Genomic DNA, 26,451 nt, shown 5'->3' with positions numbered 1-26,451 from the left:
AATGGGACCAACGACGAATGAAGAGAGCCCTTCCGCAAATTGCTGCATATTTCAGTGCCGGGTCATCAACAAGTGTCACCGTGCGAACCATTCAACGAAACATCATCGACATGCGCTTTAGGAGCCTAAAGCCCAGTCGTGTACCCTTGTGACTACACGATGCAAAGCTTTACGCCTCACCTGGGCCCGTCAACACCGACATTTGACTGTTCATGACTGGAAACGTGTTGCTGGTCTGAAGTCTCTCGTTTCTAGTTGTATCGAGCGGATGGACGTGTATGTGTATGGAAACAACCTCATGAATCCATTGACCCTTCATGTCATCAGGTGTCTGTTCAAGCTGAAGGAGGCTCTCTAATGGTGTGTGCAGTTAGAGTGATATGGGACCCCTGATACTTCTAGATACGACTCTCACAGGTGACACGCAAGTAAGCATCCTCTCTAATCACCCGCATCCATTCAAGTTCCATTGTGCATTCCGACGGATTTGGGCACTATCAGCAGGACAATGCGACACCCCTCACGCCCAGAATTGCTACAGAGTGGTTCCAGGAACACTCTTTAAGTTTAAACATTTCCGCTGGCCACTAAACTCCCCAAACATGAACATTGTTGAGCATATCTGGGATGCCTTACTACGTGGTGTTCAGTAGAGATCTCCACCCCCTCGTACCATTCCGGATTTATGGACAGCCCTGCAAATTCCATGGTGTCAGTTCTCTAGCACTACTTCAGACATTAGTCGAGTCCATACCACTTCGTATTGCGGCACTTCTGCATGCTGGGCCATCTTCTATACAGTATTAGGCAAGTGTACCTGATTCTTTGGCTTTTCAGTGAATAACTTACACTGACATCTACACATAAATACTGTACTCCTGTTATTATTTATGATTTTTTCTTGCTTTGAAGGCGAAATGTATACTTTTTACACTTTTAGTTATAATTATGTTAATAAGTGGATGACCGATGATGATGATTATATTTGTTTTATGGGGCGCTCAACTGCGCGATCATCAGCACCCCTACAAAATCCCAATTTTTTCACACTCCAGTTTTGTACACAGTCCAATCTATTCACTGTCATGAATGATGGGGACAACACAAACAGCCAGTCCCCGGGCATAGAAAATTTCCAACCCTGCCGGGAATCGAACTGGGGACCCCGTGATCCAGAGGCAGCAACGCTGGTCACTAGACCACGAGCTGCGGCGGATGACTGAATACTGTGCTACACTGATGAGCCAAATCTTTATGACCACCTGCTTAGTAGTTTATCTGCCCGTCTTTGGAACGAAGACATCATTGATACTGTGTATAAGGAATCCGAAAGGTTGCCGGCCGGGGTGTCCCAGCGATTCTAGCCGCCACAGTCTGGAACCGTGCGACCGATACGGTCGCAGGTTCGAATCCTGCCTCGGGTATGGATGTGTGTGATGTCCTTAGGTTAGTTAGGTTTAAGTAGTTCTAAGTTCTAGGGGAGTGATGACCTCAGTAGTTAAGTCCCATAGTGCTAAGAGCCATTTGAACCAATCCGACAGATTGTTGGTAGGTTTGTGCAGGTATATGGTATTAGAAGTCTACACACGGGTCATGTAGTTCGCGTGAATAACCGGCTGGTGATGGCGCACAATAGCGACCCAGACGGGTTCCATAGCATTTACATCAGGCGAATTTTGTCGCTTAAACATCAACGAGACTTTACTATTACGCTCCTCAAACCATTGTAGTACGATTCTGGTTTCGAGACACAGACAATTATACTGCTGAAAGATGACACCTCCATCGGGATAGACATGAAGCATGAAGGGATGCAGGTGGTTTGGAGCTGTCAGTGTGTCTTCGATTACTAGCACAGATCCCGAGCAAGCATAATATTGCTCTCACCAGCCTTTGTCCATGGCACGTTTCGAGCTGCCGTCCACCTCGATGACGGTGTTTGTGGAGACGACCATCGACCTAGTGTAACAAAAATGTGATTCACCCGAAGAGCCGACATGTCTCCATTGATCGAAGGTCGAATCCCGATGGTCCCGTGTTCACTGAAATCGTAAATGACGATGTCTCTGCATCAACAGGTGAACACGTAGGGGTGGTCTGTTTCTGTGCTCCATGTTCAACAGCTTGCGGTGCACGGTGTGCTTCGAAAGACTTGTGCGTTTACAAGCATTGTGCTCTTTCGGCAGAGACGCCATAGACCATATCTCTCCAACTTTACAGTGCAAACAGGTCTCCGAACCCCACGTTCTGTGAAGAGTGGTGGGCGTCCAGCCATTTACATTCTAGTGGTAGTGTCACTGTGCTTATACCTCATTCCGTAGATGCCCACGGCAGTAGCACGTGACATTCGACGAGTTTCGCCGTTTGCGAGATACTCGTCTACAGCCTCTGCATAATAACAATCTGCCCTTTGTCAGCGCTGCTTACCTCAATGGATATCCCCATTTGCAGCCCATATCTCTGCTAGGGTGATCCGCCGTCCGTGTCTGCTCCGGTTATATCCCCATTTGCAGCCCATATCTCTGCTAGGGTGATCCGCCGTCCGTGTCTGCTCCGGTTAAATACTTTTGTTACCGCGTCACGTGTCCGCAACGCTACCAGGGGGCATCCAACGTAGCGGTTGGCAGTGGTCATAATGTTTTGGCTGACCAGAATATGTCTGCCATAGTGGCAAGCAGTGGCGAAAACTGTGTTATTTTGAGAGGTGTTAATGGTTCAAATAGCTCTGAGCACTATGGGACTTTACATCTATGGTCATCAGTCCCCTAGGACTTAGAACTACTTAAACCTAACTAACCTAAGGACAGCACACAACAGCCAGCCATCACGAGGCAGAGAAAATCCCTGACCCCGCCGGGAATCGAACCCGAGAACCCGGACGTGGGAAGCGAGAACGCTACCGCACGACCACGAGATGCGGGCTGAGAGGTGTTAATACTCTCATTGATAACTCTGTTCTCTTTGACGAAATAAGTGCAGTAAGAACGTGGGAATAAAAGAAATGTTCCGGAGTGGAATTAAAATTCCAGGTGAAAAGTTTTCAGTGATACGATTTATTGATGACATTGCTATCCTGAGTGAAAGTGAATAAGAATTACATGAAATGCTGAATGAAATGAACAATCTAATGAGTACAATGTATGGACTGAGAGTAAATCGAAGGAAGCCGAAATTAATGACGAGTAGCAGAAATAAGAACAGCAGGAAACTTAGTATCAGGATTAATGGTCACTAAGTAGATAAAGTTAAGGAGTTCTGCTACCAAGGCAGTAAAATAACCAAGAACGGCCGGAGCAAAGAGGACATCAAAAGCAGACTAGCAATGGCAGAAAGGACATTCCTGACCAAGAGAAGTCTGTTGGTATCAAACATAGGCGTTAATTTGAGGAAGAAATTTCTGAGAATGTACGTCTGGAGTACAGCATTATATGGTAGTGAAACATGGACTGTGGGAAAACTAGAATAGGAGAGAATTTAAGCATTTGATATGTGGTGCTACAGATTAATGTTGAAAATTAAGTGGAATGATAAGGTAAGGAATGAGGAGTTCTGTGCAGAATCGGAGAGGAAAGGAATATGTGGAAAACACTGATAAGGTGAAGGGATGGTATGATAGGACATCTGTTAAGACATGTGGGAATGACTTCCGTGGTTCCAGAGGGAGCTGTAGAGGGCAAAATCTGTAGAAGAAAACAGAGATTGGAATTCATCCAGCAAATAATAGAGGACGTAGCTTGCAAGTGGTACTTTGAAATGAAGAGGCTGGCACAGGAGAGGAATTCGTGGGGCCGCATCAAACCACTCAAAAGACTGATGACCAAAAAAAAAAAAAAAAAAAAAAAACAGTGCTAGATGGTAAAGTCTTCAACATAGTGATGTTGGTTGCACTGAACTGCTGGAAGTGGGCCTGTACTATTTTGCCATACCTGCACGTATTGCAGCTGCAGAGAAATTGGTTTTCTGCTGAATTCAGTGGATAGATGAGCAGAATAAGCTCACTCCTGAAAATCTAAAGCTGTTGTTGATTGTATTGTACAACGTGAAATAATGTAACATCTCCAATACTATGACAGAATTATTTCTAAAAAAGATTACCTATAAAAGGGAAGTGAAAAGCATGCGAAATAAATCACATTATCTGAATTATCTCAGTTTTTTAACACCAAAATGTGGTAACCTTAAGCTAAGCCCACTGCGCAACAGGGGTGGCATATTGTCATAGACAGTTCCACTGTGATATGGATGACATGTGTACCATAGGATGCGAGTGAAGTACACGGGACAGTACAATTCTTGTGAAGAAAACGTCTAACGTTCGCACAGACTCACCGTAAAATTCCAGCTGCATATCCAGTTCTAAACGCAACGCAGCACCCAGCCGTAGTGAAGTGGTGGCAACAATTTGACCAAGACCGCACAGACGTGGGTAATGCTGATCGGGAAGGAAGGCCATCGATGTCCTCGACGGGCGAAAGTGTCCAGAAAATCTTCTTGAGAAGTTGCAAGAACATCCGGGGCAATAGGTTTTCGAACGATGAGGATGTTCACGCAGCGGTTCTCTTACGGCTCTGTGACAAAGGAGAGGGTTCTGTCATCGATAAACATAATGATTTGCAGAAGACTCCGACCGTTGTTTACAGAGACTTGATGGCTATATTAAAAAACCCGTCATGCACCTTGTAACGCAGCAAGTTGCTACGAATCTTGCACTGAAAGCATAGCTTGCTGTGGAGTCGGGAGGGGAGCACATTTCGAATCTCACGCTGGGACAGCTGACGCTGGCTACTGGGTCGAGCGTGTACTCGACTAATGCTGCGTGCCCTACGTCACACATACTCTCTATGAATCTGTAGTAGTGCTACAAAATATTAATCTATCTTTTTCATACTTAGTATACTCGACTAATGCTGCGTGCAGTACGTTACACACACTCTCTATGAATCTGAAGTAATACTATTAATATTAATCTATCTTTTTCATACATAGTATACCAAATTCTATGAATAACACAACCATGCTGTTATAATTTTAAATCGATAACTTCATAAGATGAACATCAACAAAAGCAAAACGAGGATCATGGAATGTAGTAGAATTAAGTCAGGAGATGCTGAGGGAATTAGATTAGGAAATAAGACACTTAAAGTGGTAAAGGAGTTTTTCTATTTGGGGAACAAAATAACTGATGATGGTCGAAGTAGAGAGGATATAAAATGTAGACTTGCAATAGCAAAGAAAGCTTTTCTGAAGAAGAAAAATTTGTTAACATCGAGTATAGATTTAAATGTCAGGAAATCGTTTCTGAAAGTTTTTGTATGGAGCGTAGCCATGTATGGAAGTGAAACATGGACGATAAATAGTTTGGATAAGAAGAGAATAGAAGCTTTCGAAATGTGGTGTTACAGAAGAATGCTGAAGACTAGATGGGTGGATCACATAAATAATGAGGTGGTATTGAATAGAATTGGGGAGAAGAGGAGTTTGTGGCACAACTTGACCAGAAGAAGGGGTCGGTTGGTAGGACATATTCTGAGGCATCAAAGGATTACCAATTTAGTATTGGAGGGCAGCGTGGAGGGTAAGAATCGTAGAGGGAGACCAAGAGATGAATACACTAAGCAGATTCAGAAGGATATAGGTTTCAGTAGGTACTGGGAGTTGAAGAAGCTTACATTGGATAGAGCAGCATGGAGAGCTGCATCCAACCAGTCTCTGGACTGAAGACCACAACAACAACAACTTCATAAAATTTACAGAGATATAAATTTTTACCTGAAACACGTAATAACCGTGAGTTGTGAAACTGTGTTATAGACTGTAATTTATTCATCTGTAGTCTCAACTGAAACTACAACCAAGAGGCTACGTTCATATAATCTAATTTTCTGGAATTTTCTTTAGTTTCATTACAGCAGATTCCTGATGTAATTAAAAGTAGTTTGGAAAATTATTATTTCAGCGTGTTTTGGTTGTTTGTTTTGGCCAGACTGAGAGAGTGAATGGGGGACATACTTAAAGTAAGAATATTATATTTTATTAAAACTATGTGAATGTATGCGTGAGAAAGTTGTTGTGCAATAGGGGATTTTGTGACGTATGTCCGAGTGGACATGATTTTGTAATAGGCAGCCAGAATCAGCTTTGAGTGTTAAATTTATTAATAATTTTATTTTGAGAAAAGGAATCGTATTTTGTTTCCATTAAATTTTTTAGTTTCGGAATTACGAGACTTGTAGTCTAAATTACTTGCCGTAATCTGTCTGACGTTAGCAATACCGCAAGTACAGAAGTGCTCGAGATAACCTCATTGGCTGTTTCACATGCTAGCCAGTCAGAATTCAGCATTTACCGTGCATTTGTGAAATATTTTGACAATAATGGCGTGTGAAAAACGTAACACCAGGCTCCAAAGTAAACTGAGAAATAATAGTGACTACGAGCGTAGCTTATCAGCACTACTGTGTAATGAATTAACAGACATTCGAAGTAATAATTTGGTAATTGTGCATAGAGAAATGGAGCGGGCAGCAAATAATGGTGTAGACAGTGAAACAAGTAGTGAACAGGAAAGCATTGTCGATCGATCGGTCGGCAACAGCTCGCCTCAGGAATCGGGAATGACAGAACACAATATTGCAAATACTGTAGACTTAGGTTTTGGGTCCTCACCATTTTCTCAAATGAGTCAAGACACATTTTCTGCTTGTCAAAATGTGAATGTTGCCGGTGAAAATGCACTGCCAAAAAGCATAGAGAAACAGATTCCAGACACTAATACATTATTATTGCAATTAATGCAACAGATGGAAGAAAATAAGAGACAAACACAGCAAAAGCTTCAAAAGTTAGACACAATGGAACAAAATCAGATACAAACACAGCAAAAGCTTCAAAAGTTAGACACCATGTTTGAACAAACACGTGAAGATTTAACTACTGAGTTACATAACATTGAATCAAAGTGTCAAAAAGTCTGTAATGACGTAAAAACACAAATTTGTGAGCATTTTGAAGCTATTTTTTCGTGCCATAAAAATGCATTACAGAATCACGAAGCAGCCATGAAAGAACTGCAGACTATTGTTCATGAAAATCATGAGACCTTGCAAGCTAAAATTGACTCAGTAGCATCTACCGATTCGCTTACGCAACTTGCAAAAACTCAGGAAAACTTAAAGGACACAGTAGATGCTCTGAAAATTGGTTCAGATAGACACATGGAGGAAATTAGTTCATTATCAGAGAAAGTAGTTGAACTTTCGGATCAGCTAAATAATTTATCTACGAAGGTAGATGATAATCTGAATGACACAAAACCGGTTGTCTTTAATGACACAAAAGGGGGCGAACAGTAAATTCAAACAAAATCAGAATCAAATTAATACGCAACACCAAAGAGAAAGCCGGGAAGTACAAGGTCAGCTGGCGCAGGTAATACAAGAATTGCGTATTTCAGAGGACACTCGCGCTCCAATATGCGAAGAGGGACATAGAAATACGGAACAGCCACAAAAAAATAACACGGGGCACTTCGGAAAATATGCAATAAACTGGCAAGGTACACCGAATTCTGAGATGGAACCGCCAAAACGAAGTAACAATGACCGATATGCGAGTCGCCGGCATGATGATTTTGACTATAAGCTTTTTATTACTACACGTAAATTCTAAACATTTAAGAATTCCGGCAACGACATTCATCCACAAGCGTGGCTTCATCAGTTCTCTCATTGTTTTCCTCCCAACTGGTCATTAGAGCACAGATTAGAATTTATGTGTGGCTATTTAGACAATGAACCAGCTGTAAGAATGCGATCGGTCATTCTCGATTGCCACAGTGAAGGAGAATTTTACCATGCCTTCCTCTCAGCATATTGGTCTCAAGCTACACAAGACCGAGTAAAACATAGCATCATAATGATGAAACGTTTCGAACAATCTGAATTTTCCAGCCTTGTAAAATATTTTGAAGACATGTTTCACAAGAATCTGTACCTGTCAAACCCATACAGCCCCTCAGAACTCGTCCGCATTTGCTTAATCAAATTAACTGAACATTTACGACATATTATTTTGGCAGGACGTTGCAAAGACGACACTGAAGCTTTTCAGGGGCTGTTACAAGAACTGGAAATTGACACTGACAATTGCGGAATGCGAAAACAGGAGCACAACAATTAAAGGTCACATGCGTCGCATTTCCGCGATGAAAGAAATAATAACTGGACACGACAAGGCTATTCTCACAACACAAATCGTGACCAAAACAGACACCACCCGTATGACAACCGTTGGCAGAGTAGTAATAATTACAGGGAAAGATCACCTCTCCGTGGTAGTGACTATCACAGAGACAATCAGAGAAACAGACAATATGGGAACCAAAATAATTATTATGAAGGGAGACAGAATAACTTAAGACGCAACGGTCCACCGCGCAGTGATAATTCAGGGAGGAATTCTCCACCAATTAAACGACAAGAAAGAAACTACAGGAACTAGCGACACGACGATAGATGATATAATTATAACGACAGACCTGAATTTCATCAGAACTGGCGGCATTCAAACAGGGCTGGGCCCTCTGGGCAAGCCGAATTTGTATAAGTTAGGTCTCCTAATCCCAGTAACGACGCGTGCCAACAAAGAGACAGACAATGACTCGCACCGCAAGCAGCCACGTGCACCGGGCTCAGAAAGAAATAAGATAAGCTACCTTGAGAAAAATTCCAGTATTCTTTACCGCCGTATACAACATGACAATTGCTTTTAAGCTGAAACTCTGCGCAGTGGAAAGGGTAAAAGACTGCACCACATTTCACATGTAAAACCATCTATTGAGAGATAATCTGCTTTTTAACTTAGTCTTTGCCATAAAACTTTTAACTTCACGCTACTAGTACAATTTGTCACACTGAGAAACTGTTAACATACAACAATGTTTTGAAGTTAACTATCCATCCTAGAACCTAGGGAACATTTTTAAACAGAAATTATATACTGGCACTGCTAATGAGATTTTAATACAACATTTTGGTTTACTTGAATATACATTCCGGATTTAAAGTATTTCTGTGAGATACCAGATGACACAGTGGTTAGTTTTGTGACGGCTACACGATTTTATCACTAATGAGTGACCATTTACAATGTTGCTTTTGAGATGTTTCTGTTTTATATCTGCAAAGTTTTTCTGAATTCTTCTGGAAAGTAAAACATGTTTCAGTAGTAACTTTTGTAGTATAGCTACAATGAGACGGCCTTTTTCCTAGCACAACATTACGTTACATTATAGTACTTTCTTGATCACGGTAAGGTACGTAATAACTACGATATCTATATGCAAAGCATTTCACTTTTGTTTATGATGAAGTGAGTACATTGACTTCAGCAGAACTTTGCTTACAGAGGACGATAACCACAACAACACTTTCACAGAATTACCTTACAGCAAGATGCACATTTAGCGCTACAGGACAGGGATTTGAGTGATTAATTTTGTACTTGAATCATTTATTTTTCAAGATTTTTGAATTACAAAGAAATTTTTCCGTGATACATTTCATTCCATTGCTGTAATCTGTAACACCTGAGGGCATAATTACATTAATCCTCAGGGGGGGTGCACGCTTACTTTGTGTACCATGTGTGTGGCAAACACAAGGAGCCCTAACTAATATGGTACTTGCTTATACAACTTTACACAACGGTACCATATTTCTCTAACACATAAATTGCACACCACCTGATCATTTAACTGAGAGACAAACATTTTGTTTTACTACGTCAGTGACACATGTTTACGCAATTACACAGTTGGATAATTTCACACTTATGAAATTGTATTTTGTCTGTACTTTGTGAACTGTTCATATTTTTTTCGGAACCATTGTGATACTATGAGAGCTTTGAATGATCTATTTGGTATGGGATCATGATTTTTAAAGTACGTTCGAGGTAGATGACACTATTGAAATGAGCAGAGAATATTTTTAGGTTTTGAAATTATTGCAGAAAGCTACGACGATTTTGAGATTTGACTCAGGTGTTATGATGTTAATATTACGACGACGATGTGTATTATGCTGTTGAGGAATGTTTATTATGATATGTATTTATTATGATGAAATATTGAAAAATTGTCGACCAATATGTATATGTGCAATAAGGTAAGGAATAATGAGTAGTGGTTATGGACTCTGACTTGTTAAAAAGGATATTGGGAACCAAGAATCGTACTTTAAGAGTTATGAAATGTGTGTAAATGCGTGAATGTATCACAATGCCCTCGAAAATTTTTTGGGCGGTGTTATATTTATAGGATTTTGTTTCTACACATTTGTAACGCAAATATTCGACCTGTGAAATTTTTTATATGAGACTGTCACTGTAGTGAAAACTGGTGTCGTAAATATTTCGGTAAGAAAGTTAAGTGACCGCCTTCACAAGACTCTTCTATGGTGATTGTGCACCTGCACAGTCGCAACGGATGGCTGCTAGCCGTCTCTACAAGGACTACAGTGGATCTGCACCTTTGATGACCCACCAATACCATTATTTCTAGAAGGACTGCAGTGGGTCTGCACCTCTGGTGGCCCACCAATACCGCAATCTCTAAAAAGACTACAGTGGTCTGTTTTTTGATGACCTACCTACGAATATTCTTCAAAACTTTGACTGACTGTGTGGTGGGTTTGCTCTGTTGTGGCCCATTACCTGTCTGCATGTCAAGACTGCATGGAAATCCACTACTTCCGTGTGCATTTTCTTTAAATGCTCAGACTTTGAGAAACACACTGCAATTTTACTTTGATGAACGATCGGGACTGTCTTTATGGACTGTGAGAAAATTTTAGCTTTTAACCAACATTGTATCAATAAGCGTGTGCATTTGATTTCTTTGTTACTGTAACTGTGAAAATTTTTTAACAAATATGTATTTGCCAGTGCCCAAAACAATTAGTAAAATTTTTTGTGGGGAGCATGGGGGCTATGTAAGTAGTCTGTTTAGGTTTTCTTATTATTAACGCCACATAGCGCTCTGTATGAAAATCACTGGCTGTGCTGTGTGCAGTCTGTAGCTAGTTAGCATTATTGTAATATTCGCCATTGTAGTGTTGGGCAGTTGGCTGTTAACAGCGCGTAGCGTTGCGCAGTTGTAGGTGAGCCGCCAGCAGTGGTGGATGTGGGGTAGTGAGATGGCGGATTTTTGAGAATGGATAATATGGAGTTGTGTCCATCAGAAATAGTACATTTGTAAGAATGGATGACATGAAGTGCTATATATATTATGACTATTAAGGTAAATACATTGTTTGTTCTCTATTAAAATCTTTCATTTGCTAACTATGCCTATCAATAGTTAGTGCCTTCCGTAATTGGAATTTTTTATTTAGCTGGCAGTAGTGGCGCTCTCTGTATTGCAGTAGTTCGACTAACGAAGATTTTTTTAAGGTAAGTGATTTGTGAAAGGTATAGGTTAATGTTAGTCAGGGCCATTTTTTGTAGGGATTATTGAAAGTCAGATAGCGTTGCGCTAAAAAAAGTCGTGTGTCAGTTTAAGCACAGTCATGTACAATTTTTCTAAGGGAACGTTTCAAGAGACCAGCCCTCCCCGCCGTAATCTTTGTCACTTTTAAGCGTAGCGCAACATTCAGTAAAAGTTTCTTGGCCTGCCGTAGTTACATGCATTTTACTTTCTGAAGGCTGCACGTAATAGTTAGTCAGATAATAAGTTACTTACATTTGAAGTATTCTTTTCGGAGATGATGTGAAAATAGTCAATTTACAGGATGTACACTGAAGAACCAAAGAAACTGGTACACCTGTCTAATATCGTGTAGGCCCCCGCGCGAGCACGAAGAAATGCCGCAACGCGACGTGGTATGATCTCGTCTGATGTCTGAAGTAGTGCTAGAGAGAACAGCGTCATGAATCCTGCAGGGCTGACCATAAATCCGTAAGATTACAAGGGGGTGGAGACCTCTTCTGAACAGCACGTTGCAAAATATTCCACATATGTTCAATAATATTCATATCTGGGGAGTTTGGTGGCCACCGGAAGTGCTTAAATCAGAAGAGTGTCCCTGGAACCACTCTGTAGCAGTTCTAGACGTGTGGGGTGTCGCGCCGGCCGGTGTGGCCGAGCGGTTCTAGGCGCCACAGACTGGAACAGCGCGACCACTACGGTCGCAGGTTCGAATCCTGCCTCGGGAGTGGCTATGTGTGATGTCCTTAGATTAGTTCGGTTCAAGTAGTTCTAAGTTCTTGGGTACTGATGACCTCAGAATTTAAGTGCCATAGTGCTCCGAGCATTTTGATCCTTTTGTTGTGGTGCCGCACACCCTGCAATTGCCCAAGTCCGTCGGAATGCACAATTGAACTTGAATCGATGCAGGTGATCAGAGAGGATCCTTATGTACGCGTCACCAGTCAGAGTCGTATCTAGACATATCAGTGGTCCCATATCACTCCAGCCTCACACGCCCCACACCATTGCACAGCCTCCACCATCTTGAATAGCCCCTGCTGACTGCAGAGTCCATGGATTCATGAGGTTGTCTCCATGGCCGCACACCTCCATCTTCTCGATATTATTTGAAACGAGATTTGTCCGACCAGACAATATGTTTCCAGTCATCAACAGTCCAGCGGCTCTAAAAATCCATAAGAATGTTGTTTCGTTGATGGCCCAGCTTTTAAATCTGCAGCAGTTTTCCGAAAGGTTGCAATTCGGTCACGCTGAACGATTCTCTTCATTCTTCATTGGTCCCTTTCTTTCTTTCTTTCCTTTTTTTTTTATGTCTACTGACTGGTTTGATGCGGCCCGCCACGAATTCCTTTCTTGTGCTAACCTCTTCATCTCAGAGTAGCACTTACAAACCTATGTCCTCAATTATTTGCTTGACGTATTCCAATCTCTGTCTTCCTCTACAGTTTTTGCCCTCTACAGCTCCTTCTAGTACCATCGAAGTCATTCCCTCACGTCTTAGCAGATGTCCTATCATCCAGTCCCTTCTCCTTAACAGTGTTTTTCACATATTCCTTTCCTCTCCGATTCTGCGTAGAACCTCCTCATTCCTTACCTTATCAGTTCACCTAATTTTCAACATTCGTCTATAGCACCACATCTCAAATGCTTGGATTCTCTTCTGTTCCGGTTTTCCCACAGTCCATGTTTCACTACCATACAATGCTGTACTCCAGACGCACATCCTCAGAAATTCCTTCCTCAAATTAAGGCCGGTATTTGATATTAGTAGACTTCTCTTGGCCAGAAATGCCTTTTTTGCCATAGCGAATCTGCTTTTCATGTCCTCCTTGCTCCGTCCGTCATTGGTTATTTTACTGTCTAGGTAGCAGAATTCCTTAACTTCATTGATTTCGTGACCATCAATCCTGATGATAAGTTTCTCACTGTTTTCATTTCTACTACTTCCATTACCTTCGTCTTTCTCCGATTTACTCTCAAACCATACTGTGTACTCATTAGACTGTTCATTCCGTTCAGCAGATCATTTAATTCTTCTTAACTTTCACTCAGGATAGCAATGTCACCAGCGAATCGTATCACTGATATCCTTTCACCTAGTATTTTAATTTTACTCCTGAACCTTTCTTTTATTTCCATCATTGCTTCCTCGATGTACAGATTGAAGAGTAGGGGCGAAAGGCTACAGTCTTGTCTTACTCCCTTCTTAATACGAGCACTTCGTTCTTGATCGTCCACTCTTATTATTCCCTCTTGGTTGTTGTACATATTGTATATGACCCGTCTCTCCCTATAGCTTACTCCTACTTTTTTCAGAATCTTGAACAGCTTGCACCATTTTATATTGTCGAACGCTTTTTCCAGGTCGACAAATCCTATGAACGTGTCTTGATTTTTCTTTAGCCTGGTTTCCATTAGTAACCGTAACGTCAGAATTGCCTCTCTCGTGCCTTTGCTTTTCCTACAACCAAACTGGTCGTCACTTAGCGCATCCTCAATTTTCTTTTCCATTCTTCTGTATATTTTTCTTGTAAGCAGCTTCGATGCATGAGCTGTTAAGCTGATTGTGCGATAATTCTCGCACTTGTCAGCTCTTGCCGTCTTCGGAATTGTGTGGATGATGCTTTTCCGAAAGTCAGATGGTATGTCGCCAGACTCATATATTCTACACACCAACGTGAACACTCGTTTTGTTGCCACTTCCCCTAATGATTTTAGAAATTCTGATGGAATGTTATCTATCCCTTCTGCCTATTTGACCGTAAGTCCTCCAAAGCTCTTTTAAATTCCGATTCTAATACTGGATCCCCTATCTCTTCTGAATCGACTCCTGTTTCTTCTTCTGTCACATCAGACAAATCTTCACCCTCATGGAGGCTTTCAATGTATTCTTTCCACCTATCTGCTCTCTCCTCTGCATTTAACAGTGGAATTCCCGTTGCACTCTTAATGTTACCACCGTTGCTTTTAATGTCACCAAAGGTTGTTTTGACTTTCCTGTATGCTGAGTCTGTCTTTCCGACATTCATATCTTTTTCGATGTCGTGACATTTTTCCTGCAGCCATTTCGTCTTAGCTTCCCTGCACTTCCTGATTTTCCCGGAACATGTTTGTACTTCCTCCTTTCATCAATCAACTGAAGTATTTCTTTTGTTACCCATGGTTTCTTCGCAGCTACCTTCTTTGTACCTATGTTTTCCTTCCCAACTTCTGTAATGGTCCTTTTTAGAGACGTCCATTCCTCTTCAACTGTGTTGCCTACTGCGCTATTCGTTATTGCTGTGTCTATAGCGTTAGGGAACTTCAAACATATCTCGTCATTCCTTAGAACTTCCGTATCCCACTTCTTAGCGTATTTATCCTTCCTGACTAATGTCTTGAACTTCAGCCTACTCTTCATCACTACTATATTGTGATCTGAGTCTATATCTGCTCCTGGGTACGCCTTACAATCCAGTATCTCATTTCGGAATCTCTGTCTGACCATGATGTAATCTAATTGAAATCTTCCCATATCTCCCGGCCTTTTCCAAGTATACCTCCTCCTCTTGTGATTCTTGAACAGGATATTCGCTATTACTAGCTGAAACTTGTTACAGAACTCAATTAGTCTTTCTCCTCTTTCATTCCTTGTCCCAAGCCCATATTCTCCTGTAACATTTTCTTCTACTCCTTCCCCTACAACTGCATTCCAGTCGCCCATGACTATTAGATTTTCGTCCCCCTTTACATACTGCATTACCCTTTCAATATCCTCATACACTTTCTCTATCTCTTCATCTTCAGTTTGCGACGTCGCCATGTATACCTGAACTATCGTTATCGGTGACGGTCTGCTGTCGATTCTGATTAGAACAATCCGGTCACTGAACTGTTCACAGTAACAGACCCTCTGCCCTACCTTCCTATTCATAACGAATCCTACACCTGTTATACCATTTTCTGCTGCTGTTGATATTACCCGATACTCATCTGACCAGAAATCCTTGTCTTCCTTCCACTTCACTTCACTGACCCCTACTATATCTAGATTGAGCCTTTGCATTTCTCTTTTGAGATTTTCTAGTTTCCCTACCACGTTCAAGCTTCTGACATTCCACGCCCCGACTCGTAGAACATTATCCTTTCGTTGATTATTCAATCTTTTTTTCATGGTAACCTCCCCCTTGGCAGTCCCCTCCCGGAGATCCGAATGGGGGACTATTCCGGAATCTTTTGCCAATGGAGAGATCATCATGACACTTCTTCAATTACAGGCCACATGTCCTGTGGATACACGTTACGTGTCTTTAATGCAGTGGTTTCCATTGCCTTCTGCATCCTCATGTCGTTGTTCTTACAGGATCTTTTTCTGGCCGCAGCGATGTCGGAGTTTGATGTTTTACCGGATTCCTGATATTCACGGTACACTTGTGAAATGGTCGTACGGGAAAATCACCACTCCCTCGCTACCTCGTAGATGCTGTGTGCCATCGTTCGTGCGGCGACTATAACACCAAGTTCAAACTCACGCAAATCTTAATAATCTGCCATTTTAGCAGCAGTATCGCTGTAACAAGTGCGCCAACCGAGCGAGGTGGCGCACTGATTAGCACACAGCACTCGCTTGCGGGAGGATGGCGGTTCAATTACACGTCCGGCCATCGTGATTTAGGTTTTCCGTGATTTCGCCAAATCGCTTCAGGCAAATGTCGGGATGGTTCCTTTGAAAAGAGCACGGCCGGCGTCCTTTCCTAATGCGATGTGGCCGATGACCTCACTGTTTGGTCTCCTCCCCCAAACAACCCAACCCAACTGCGCCAGATACTTGTCTTGTATAGGCGTTGCCGTCCGCAGCCACATATTCTGCCTGTTAAGATATCTCTATATTGGAAAACGCATTCCTATAGCAGTTTCTTTGGCGCTTCAGTGTATGTACACGAACGTTGGTAACATTAGTGAACACGGAACACTTTGTGTATTTAGGCCTACTTATGCCACTGTGTTTTTTCACGTTACCAAGTTTTATTTAGAAATTCGTCCGTGAAATAGAAATTGTTGTTAAGCAGAGATGATTTTAGGTTAGCTCTTTGCTGCCTGTCAGACATTTTATGTTATTGAACAAATGACCAAAATTTCTTTACTATCAGGGGAGTTTTTCTAGAATAGGATGACGTCATAACAACAACAGCTAAAATGTTGCTGGGGTTACATGCTGTAGTGTAGAGAGGCTGGTTTTCTGATGGCACCCTCCTAGTCTCGGTTTTCGATCACGATCTTTCTGCCACTCAAATTGTGAGACACATTGGGTAACTGCTGACAAGGTTATACGTGGCCCTTTTTTTTAAAAAAAAAAATGAATGTCGCATGCTCTTGCAAGAGATTGTACTCATCTTAATTACAAAAAGACTGTGCAAGGAACACACAAATACTTGTTGAGATATGACCATTTAAACTTTGCGAAAAACGTTCAGCATTCAGTGGTGTAGGCTGCCATCCTGTTCATCTTCGCTGCTCATTTCTTATTTACTCCTGTGACCTTGATGCTATTACCAGAGCACTTGACAAGTGTCTACGACATTAGTCAAAAGGCACGTATCGTTAGAACCAGATTAGCGATTCCACGGATTTTGAACAACGGAAAAACTGAAACAGAGTCCTACTATTTCACACAGGCAGTGCCAGACATCATATTCTACCACGCTTTGTGAATCGAGAGGCACGACTGATATCCACTGAACGACATCATCAGCGCCGTGGTCTGTGCGGACTAAATGGTCGGTAAGTCGTTCCAGTGACTTAGAAAAACGAGATCATTTACAGCAACGAATCGTGCAGACCTCGCACAGTTTTCACGCCTGATATTGAAAACCGAGCGTTGCGCGGAGTGGAAAGTGATGCTGAAACAAGTGTACGAAGAACTGGAATATAAACTACGCTCTCGAGTGGTTCATTTGTATACGGCCAGTTACGTTATCCATATCACTAAAAACAAGTGCAGCCTTTCAGGCCGAAAAACCAACAGCCAAATTACAGTTTCGCCAATTGTTTCTAAGAATGTCACTGAAAAGCCATGGTACACTGCTTTTGTTTTATTCAATTATGAGCTAGTACAGAAAATCATCACAGTAATTACGTGTGAGCAGGTGAAAATTCTTGAGAGATTATAAAAGCAACGCATCAGGTTTCTCTTTATTATCAATACACGGACAGGAACTCTTGTTGACATTCAAAAAATGGTTCAAATGGCTCTGAACACTATGGGACTTAGGTCATATGTCCCCTACAACTTAGAACTACACTCCTGGAAATGGAAAAAAGAACACATTGACACCGGTGTGTCAGACCCACCATACTTGCTTCGGGCACTGCGAGAGGGCTGTACAAGCAATGATCACACGCACGGCACAGCGGACACATCAGGAACCGCGGTGTTGGCCGTCGAATGGCGCTAGCTGCGCAACATTTGTGCACCGCCGCCGTCATTGTCAGCCAGTTTGCCGTGGCATACGGAGCTCCATCGCAGTCTTTAACACTGGTAGCATGCCGCGACAGCGTGGACGTGAACCGTATGTGCAGTTGACGGACTTTGAGCGAGGGCGTATAGTGGGCATGCGGGAGGCCGGGTGGACGTACCGCCGAATTGCTCAACACGTGGGGCGTGAGGTCTCCACAGTACATCGATGTTGTCGCCAGTGGTCGGCGGAAGGTACACGTGCCCGTCGACCTGGGACCGAACCGCAGCGACGCTCGGATGCACGCCAAGACCGTAGGATCCTACGCAGTGCCGTAGGGGACCGTACCGCCACTTCCCAGCAAATTAGGGACACTGTTGGACCTGGGGTATCGGCGAGGACCATTCGCAACCGTCTCCATGAAGCTGGGCTACGGTCCCGCACACCGTTAGGCCGTCTTCCGCTCACGCCCCAACATCGTGCAGCCCGCCTCCAGTGGTGCCGCGACAGGCATGAATGGAGGGATGAATGGAGATGTGTCGTCTTCAGCGATGAGAGTCGCTTCTGCCTTGGTGCCAATGATGGTCGTATGCGTGTTTGGCGCCGTGCAGGTGAGCGCCACAATCAGGACTGCATACGACCCAGCACACAGGGCCAACACCCGGCATCATGGTGTGGGGAGCGATCTCCTACACTGGCCGTACACCTCTGGTGATCGTCGAGGGGACACTGAATAGTGCACAGTACATCCAAACCGTCATCGAACCCATCGTTCTACCATTCCTAGACCGGCAAGGGAACTTGCTGTTCCAAAAGGACAATGCACGTCCGCATGTATCCCGTGCCACCCAACGTGCTCTAGAAGGTGTAAGTCAACTACCCTGGCCAGCAAGATCTCCGGATCTGTCCCCCATTGAGCATGTTTGGGACTGGATGAAGCGTCGTCTGACGCGGTCTGCACGTCCAGCACGAACGCTGGTCCAACTGAGGCGCCAGGTGGAAATGGCATGGCAAGCCGTTCCACAGGACTACATCCAGCATCTCTACGATCGTCTCCATGGGAGAATAGCAGCCTGCATTGCTGCGAAAGGTGGATATACACTGTACTAGTGCCGACATTGTGTATGCTCTGTTGCCTGTGTCCATGTGCCTGTGGTTCTGTCAGTGTGATCATGTGATGTATCTGACCCCAGGAATGTGTCAATAAAGTTTCCCCTTCCTGGGACAATGAATTCACGGTGTTCTTATTTCAATTTCCAGGAGTGTATTTAAACCTAACTAACCAAAAGACATTACCCACATCCGAGCCCGAGGCAGGGTTCGAACCTGCGACCGGAGTAGTCGCGCCGTTCCGGACTGAAGCGCCTAGAACCACTCGGCCACCGAGGCCGGCTGTTGACATTAACAGGTGCTGTTTGGCTCTGAGCACTATGGTTCAAATGGCTCTGAGCACTATGCGACTTACTGCTGAGGTCATCAGTCGCGTAGAACTTAGAACTAATTAAACCTAACTAACCTAAGGACATCACACACATCCATGCCCGAGACAGGATTCGAACCTGCGACCGTAGCGGTCGCTTGGTTCCAGACTGTAGAGCCTACAACCGCACGGGCACTTCGGCCGGCAGGTGCTGTTTGTCGGCCATTTCTGAGCAAGAAATTACCCGCGCTATCCGAGAGCGTTACTATTACAGAAACATAACGGATACTGATTATTTATGACAGGGCACCACGTACTCTACCGTAATCCCTTAGATTTCTCTGTAGTGAAACATGTAATAGCGCTCACGTACTCCATACCCACCGACAAGGCCACATGTTGGAAAGGCGTGTGACGGGATCAACAATTCTGAGGCCAGTTGGATGTGTTCCCACAAGTTATTGGTGCTTCGAGGACAGGTGACTATCATAGAACAGAGGGGCATATACCTCAACTGGTATTTGTTTCTGGATATATGTTTGAACGATCTCTACTTCTAAATTTCACCAGTATTACCTTCAGTAAGACTATGTGGTATATTTTTAAGCTCCCTGTATAGTCTTGAAATTGTAAATTTTTACGTCAAAGTGACAAGCTGCTTGGTATACTGATGTTACTGTTCGAATAAAAAGAAGATTGGGCTTTAACATCCCGGAAAAATGGTAACCGCAGGAAGGAAGCAAAAGCTGTGATGGGACAAACATACAAAGCATATTGCATAAATATTTAGAAAAAAATGAAAAACCGAAATGTGGATGGCTGGAGGGTGACTTGAACCCTGCTCTTCTCAAATGCCGGCCCACTGCCTTGCCCCCCAAGGTCATATTGCTTAGTTTCATCTCATCTCTTGCGCGTCCGACATGACTCATGAAGGATACGTTATCGGAGATTGTCGTGAGATACCTGTGCTGAATAGGGGCAGATGTTGTCGTTGACTAAGTACGAAATTCTAAAGCTGCTCTGGGAAGAGTTAATCGTATGTCTGCAGCATTCCCTGTACGTTTTGCCCTACGACAGAAGTTCTGTGAATCTCAGATTAAGGAGATTACAGACTGTATGTATCAGCCGCCAGCACCCATCTGTGACCTGTATTTCACATTCAAACTCTGGTTTACTTTCTGGTTATGTCATTCTCCCTTATGTCAGTGCTTTCCAGCATATTTTAGTTATTCCATACACCTGCTTATTTTAACAGTCACTATCAAAGTAGCAATCCCGTTGCTAAATCAATGTCATGTGCCATTCTAAATGTACAACACGACAGTCTCATGTATCCTTTTCCTTTACAACGTGAAACCGTTATTATCAAATGTGATAAACTTTATATTTTGATGTTTTATATGCTTTCCATAACCAGTCCTGTTTAGATTTTTACGACAGTGAGAACTCGCTGTCCTGTTTAACTTTTGCTTATTTTTTAAAAATAATTTCTCTTGTTATCTACCAGCTGATTGATTCGGGGGAGGGTGCCAAACAGCGTGGTCATCCGTCCGATAAGACTAGCGAAGGATGGGGAAGGACGTCGGCCGCGCCCTTTCAAAAGAACCATCCCTGCATTTACCTGGAGAGATTTAGAGAAATCACGGAAAACATAAATCAGGATGGCCGGACGCGGGTTAGAACCGTCGTCCTCCCGAATGCGATCCAGTGTGCTAACCACTGTGCCATCTCGCTGGCTCTTGTTCTCTGTCAGACATTGAAAGATTTTCTGTTCTTCCCGTCTATGGGTTGTCACTGTGTAGAGGAGCTCTTAGTACTCTTTTCCCTTACTTTTCATTGGACCTTGTGAACCAAAGCAAATCATGTAAAGCACAAGTAATTAAAAAAACTACACTGGGGAAACCAAAAATTTCGACTAGTGTTATTGAAGACCCTGAATAAGGCCACTATAACCGTGGCCGAAACGCTGGTTTCTCCTGTGTAGTTGTTTACATTATCACGCGGTACGATTCTTTTATGTCACTGACTCTGGCCGTGGAAGCCAACGCAATTATATAAGTCATTCAAGAATTCATAGTAAGGCAACGAAAATTAAAAGTTAAAGCACTGTTGTTTAAACCAAGAGGACAACAGATCTACAAAAGTACAATTTGTACATATAAATGAATAATACAATGCAAGGAAAGAATTATAGCTACTGTGAGGAACCCCCGCCCACAGTAAAATGCATGTGTCAAAAGAAAGTCTTCCAGCTTCGAATTGAAAATCAATGGCTTGTTATTTGGCTTCTTCAGTTGTGCAGGAAAGGCAAAGGAAAACGGAACCCGTAGAACAGTGCAATGATTAAGGATGTGCTATCCAAGTGCTAATTGTTTCCTGTACAGTGGTCACTGAATGATTACTTTGGCTCCATTTGATGGAGTCAATATTACTGCTCAAACTTTTCCAGTGCAATTTTCGAGTAGCAAATAATTCAAAAGAAAAAATTCCTCAATCAAACTTGTAAATATTCCACGAGATAATTCATCGTTCATCTCGAGAATAATGTAAACACTCTGGAAGGAACATTGATCTCCTAGCCAGTAACGAGCGTCTTCAAGAGACCTCTTGCACTTATCTCGACGAGGACGCAAAGGTTAGGTCAGGAGATCTTCGTACTGTGACGCAACAGCTAGACGTTGATAACAGTCCAAAGGCAAAACCAGAACGAACAGAATTTAGAATGGCCGAGACAACAAAATCATGGAGGTCACTGCAGCAAGTCAACAGAGCGACGCTGTTGGATGGAGAATATCCTGCGTAATCTTCGTTACTGTGCGTAAAAGTTTAACGGGTAAACTGGACTGTATTCGGCAAAAGCATTCTTAACAGCAAAAAACCACCAATCGTTGCAGTAAGGTCAGTTCTGCGGTGTGAAATGTTGTAACTGCTGTGCGTTCTTATACAACAAAATTTTAATGCCATACTATGTTCCAAGTTACATTTCTTCCTATCCATAAAAGTTAACGCCAACTGTCTCATTGGTTGTGCAGAGTGTTCATTCTGAATAAAATTACTAATCAGATTAGCAAGAGATTCAATTGTAGATCAAAGACGACACATACCAGCTCTTCGACGTGGGCTGCAAATGATGTTAAAATGAATTGTTTGTTTTGTGTCTTGATAAAAAAGTATATTACTGTGGAAGAGATGCTTGTGAGCTGCTGACGTTTCCGAAATTGTATTGATTGTGGGCACATTAATGGATTTAAATCACAGCTGCTCCACAGTATATTCAGCCCCATTCATTAATCGATTCTGTCTTCAGCACCTTAGCTGTGAACAAGCAGTACTTATTCTTCCAAAGGAGACAAGCCAAGTTCTGCTATCGTTATTAAATTACCGTACATCCTGAATGAATATGAACTTCTCTCAACACAGGACGGATGACGGATACCTGCATGAGTCTGTATTGAGTATGTGAAGGGATTTCCTCGCTTTCTAAAGATAGTTTAACATGTGCCGCTGGAGAAACAGCATTCCAAGCGGCAAGGCCGTGTCATTTCCATTTTCTAGACGGGATAGATGAACACGAACAGTGGGCTATACCACTCAAGTAAGTTCACTGCTGTGTTAAGGCTAATATTTTAAGAAATTTTGGAGGTCAAAAATCTCCTCTGCAGAAACTAAAACGGATCCTGTAACGACGATCGTATGTATTCTGAATTATAGATTAGCAATTTTCGGCTTTTTTTATGTGATTGTACTGTGAAATCTTGCTTCTTGCCAAATTTCATGATAATATGTCAACGGGAAGTACCCCAAACGCTTTGACGAGTGAGTTTTCACGTATCAAAATATGTTATATAAATAGCCGTACCTTTTGACTGTATTAACTTAGAAGCTTAAATACTCTACACTATCAAGGGACCATAGACCTTAGTTTGTGAAATAAATTTCCACATGATACGTCAACCTGTTATTGAGAAAAAAGGGTCTTAATTGTCGGACAGAAAGACAGACGGAGAACAAAGTAATTATGTGAAGGTTCCGTTTTTATCAGTTGGGGTACGGAACCCTAAAACTACAGTATACAACGGCTCAAAGGTTGATACAGCTCTGCAGAGTCACTTAATGAACTAAATAGGAACCAGACAATCTCTGAGAGTTGACTGTTGTCTTCGTAGCAGATAGAACATAAAACGTCTTTCTCAACGACGAGACGTTGTCAGTTGCGAAACTAGCTTCGGGTGTTCCAGGGGACTGTTAAAAGTTCGTTATTGTTCATGACATGTAATTAAGAGCTAGCGGATAACTTGAAAACTTTCATGGGGCTAGTTGCTGATGATATCATCGTATGTAGGGAACAAACGACGCCATAAAATTATAGCGAAACGATAGACCACTTGCTGATGATCGATGCTTCGTGCAACTCGAAGTTGCCCTCATCATAAACAACTGTAATGACGAATATCGCACAAGAATGTGTGTGTGTGTGTGTGTGTGTGTGTGTGTGTGTGTGTGTGTGTGTGTGTGGGATCCATACCAAACAGATTTTTCTTGAATCTTCTGACATTTAATGCACGTTTCCACGAATTTTTCTTTTGTGTCAACCTCTTCAACTCAGAGCAGGACTTGCATCCCACCTCGTCAGTTTCTTGTTGCTTATATTCTCATCTCTGTCTTCTCCTACAGTTTTTACACTCTACGGTTCCCTCTGTATTAGAGGGAGCTGTAGGTTATTCCCTATCTCTTCTTCTTGTCATCGTATTCCATATCTTCTTTTCTTCGTCGATTTTGCTGGCATTCCACACCTTCTTAGTCCATCGGATTTTCAACATTATGCTATAGCTCCACATGTCAAACGCTTCAACCCTCTTCTTGTCCGGTTTTTTTCAAAGTGAATGATTCAGTACCATACAATGCTTCCCTCCCAGATTAAGGCCTATTTTTCGTACTTGTAGACTTCTTTTGCCCAGGAATACATTCTTTATCTCAGGTAGTTAACTTTCTGTGTCCCCCTTATTTCATTCGCCATTTGTTATTTTGCTTCCAAGGTAGCAGAATCTCTTAACTTCACCTGCTTCGTGATCACTCATTTGAATTTTAAGTTGATCGCTAATTCCGTTTTTGCTGCTACTTATTAGTTTCGTTTTACTTCAGTTTACTCTCAGTCCTAATCTTGTGCTCGCTAGACTGCTCATTCCGTTCAACAGATCATGTAATTCTTCTTCACTTTCACATACGATAGCAATTTCACCAGCAAATCTTATCATTGATATCATTTCACCATCAATTTTAATCCAACTCTTGAATATTTCTTCTATTTGCATCAATGTTCGTCGATGCGTAGATTGAACAGTAGCGTCGAAAGACTGTATCCTTGTCTTAGAGTAAAACAGAGACTGAAATACGTTCAGCAAATAACTGAGGATGTATGATCACGCATGCATCTACAGTCTGCATTTCGCCTCTCGACTTAATGTTTTTCCATTGTAAACTTTCTACAGTGTCGTTTTTTGACGTCTGTGTCCCCTTTTGTCTGCCTATTTGCTGTTTTTTTAATTTTTGTCTTAAAATGAATTAAATATAATAGACACATCAAAAAAAGTTTTGCATCACCCCCGTTACCAGAACTCATGAAGGTATACGTTGACTGTGGATATTGTATCACAGACACAGTCCCTTTGATTGTTCAGACATGTCACCAAACTCGCCAAAAATGTAGACAACCATGCATGAGTAGCGCCTACTAGACGGAGGGGGTTCAACAGCAGGTCAATTAGAGTCATTCCACCAGGAAGGAGGAACACGGCTCGTGTTGTCTGTAGTTCAGCCATGCCTAGACGGCCAATACCGCGGTTCGATCGCGTCCGTATTGTTACTTTGTGTCGGGAAGGGCTCTCAACAAGGGAAGAGTTCAGCGTCTCAGAGTGAACCAAAGCGATGTTGTTCGGACATTGCGAAGATACAGACAGAGACAGGAACTGTCGATGACATGCCTCGCTCAGGCCGCCCAAGGGCTACTACTGCAGTGGATGACCGCTGCCTACGGATTCCGGCTAGGAAGAACCCTGACAGCAACGCCACCACGTTGAATACTGCTTTTCGTGCAGCCACAGACCGCCATGTTACGACTCAAACTGTGCTCGATAGGCTGCATGACGCACAACTTCACTCCCGACGTCCATGGCGACGTTCATCTTTTCAACCACAACAATCTGCGGCTTGGTACAAATGGGCCCAACAACATGCCGAATGGACCGCACAGGATTGGGATCACGTTCTCTTCTCTTCACCGATGAGTGTCATATATGCCTTCAACCAGACAATCGTCGGAGACGTGTTTGGAGGTAACATCGTCAGGCTGAACGTCTTAGAGACACAGTCCAGCGAAAGCAGCGAGGTGGAGGTTCCCTCGGTTTTGTGGTGGCATTATGTGTGGCCGACGTACGCCGCTGGTGGTCATGGAAGGTGCCATAATGACTGTACGATACGTGAAGGCCATCCTCCGACGGATAGCGCAGCCATATCGGCATCATGTTGGTGAGGCATTAGTCTTCATGGACGACAATTCGCGCCTCCATAGTGCACATCTTGTGATTATTCCTTCAGGATAACGACATCGCTCGACTAGAGCGGCCAGCATGTTGTCCAGACATGAACCCTATAGAACATGCCTGGGTTAGAGTGAAAAGGGCTGTTTATGGACGACGTGACCCACCAACCACTGTGAGAGATCTACGCCGAATCGCCGTTCAGGAGTGGGACAGTCCGGACCAACAGTGCCTTGATGAGCTTGTGGAAAGTATGCCACGACGAACATAGGCTTGCATTGGTGCAAGAGGATGTGCTACTGCGTATTAGAGTGCCGGTGTGTACAGCAATCTGGACCACCACCTCTGAAGGTCTCGCTGTATGGTGGTACAACATGCAATGTGTGGTTTTCATGAGCAATGAAAAGGGCGGAAATGATGTTTATCTCTATTCCCATTTTCTGTACAGATTCGGGAACTCCCCTAAGCGAGGTGATGCAAAACTTTTTTTGACGTTTGTAACATGTTGTTGTTGTGGTCTTCAGTCCTAAGACTGGTTTGATGCAGCTCTCTATGCTAATCTACCTTTGC

The sequence above is a fragment of the Schistocerca gregaria genome, chromosome 4 (assembly GCF_023897955.1).
Source record: "Schistocerca gregaria isolate iqSchGreg1 chromosome 4, iqSchGreg1.2, whole genome shotgun sequence".
NCBI lineage: Eukaryota > Metazoa > Arthropoda > Insecta > Orthoptera > Acrididae > Schistocerca > Schistocerca gregaria.
The sequence above is the reverse complement of the archived record's forward strand: the minus strand, read 5'-3'. Positions refer to the sequence as shown.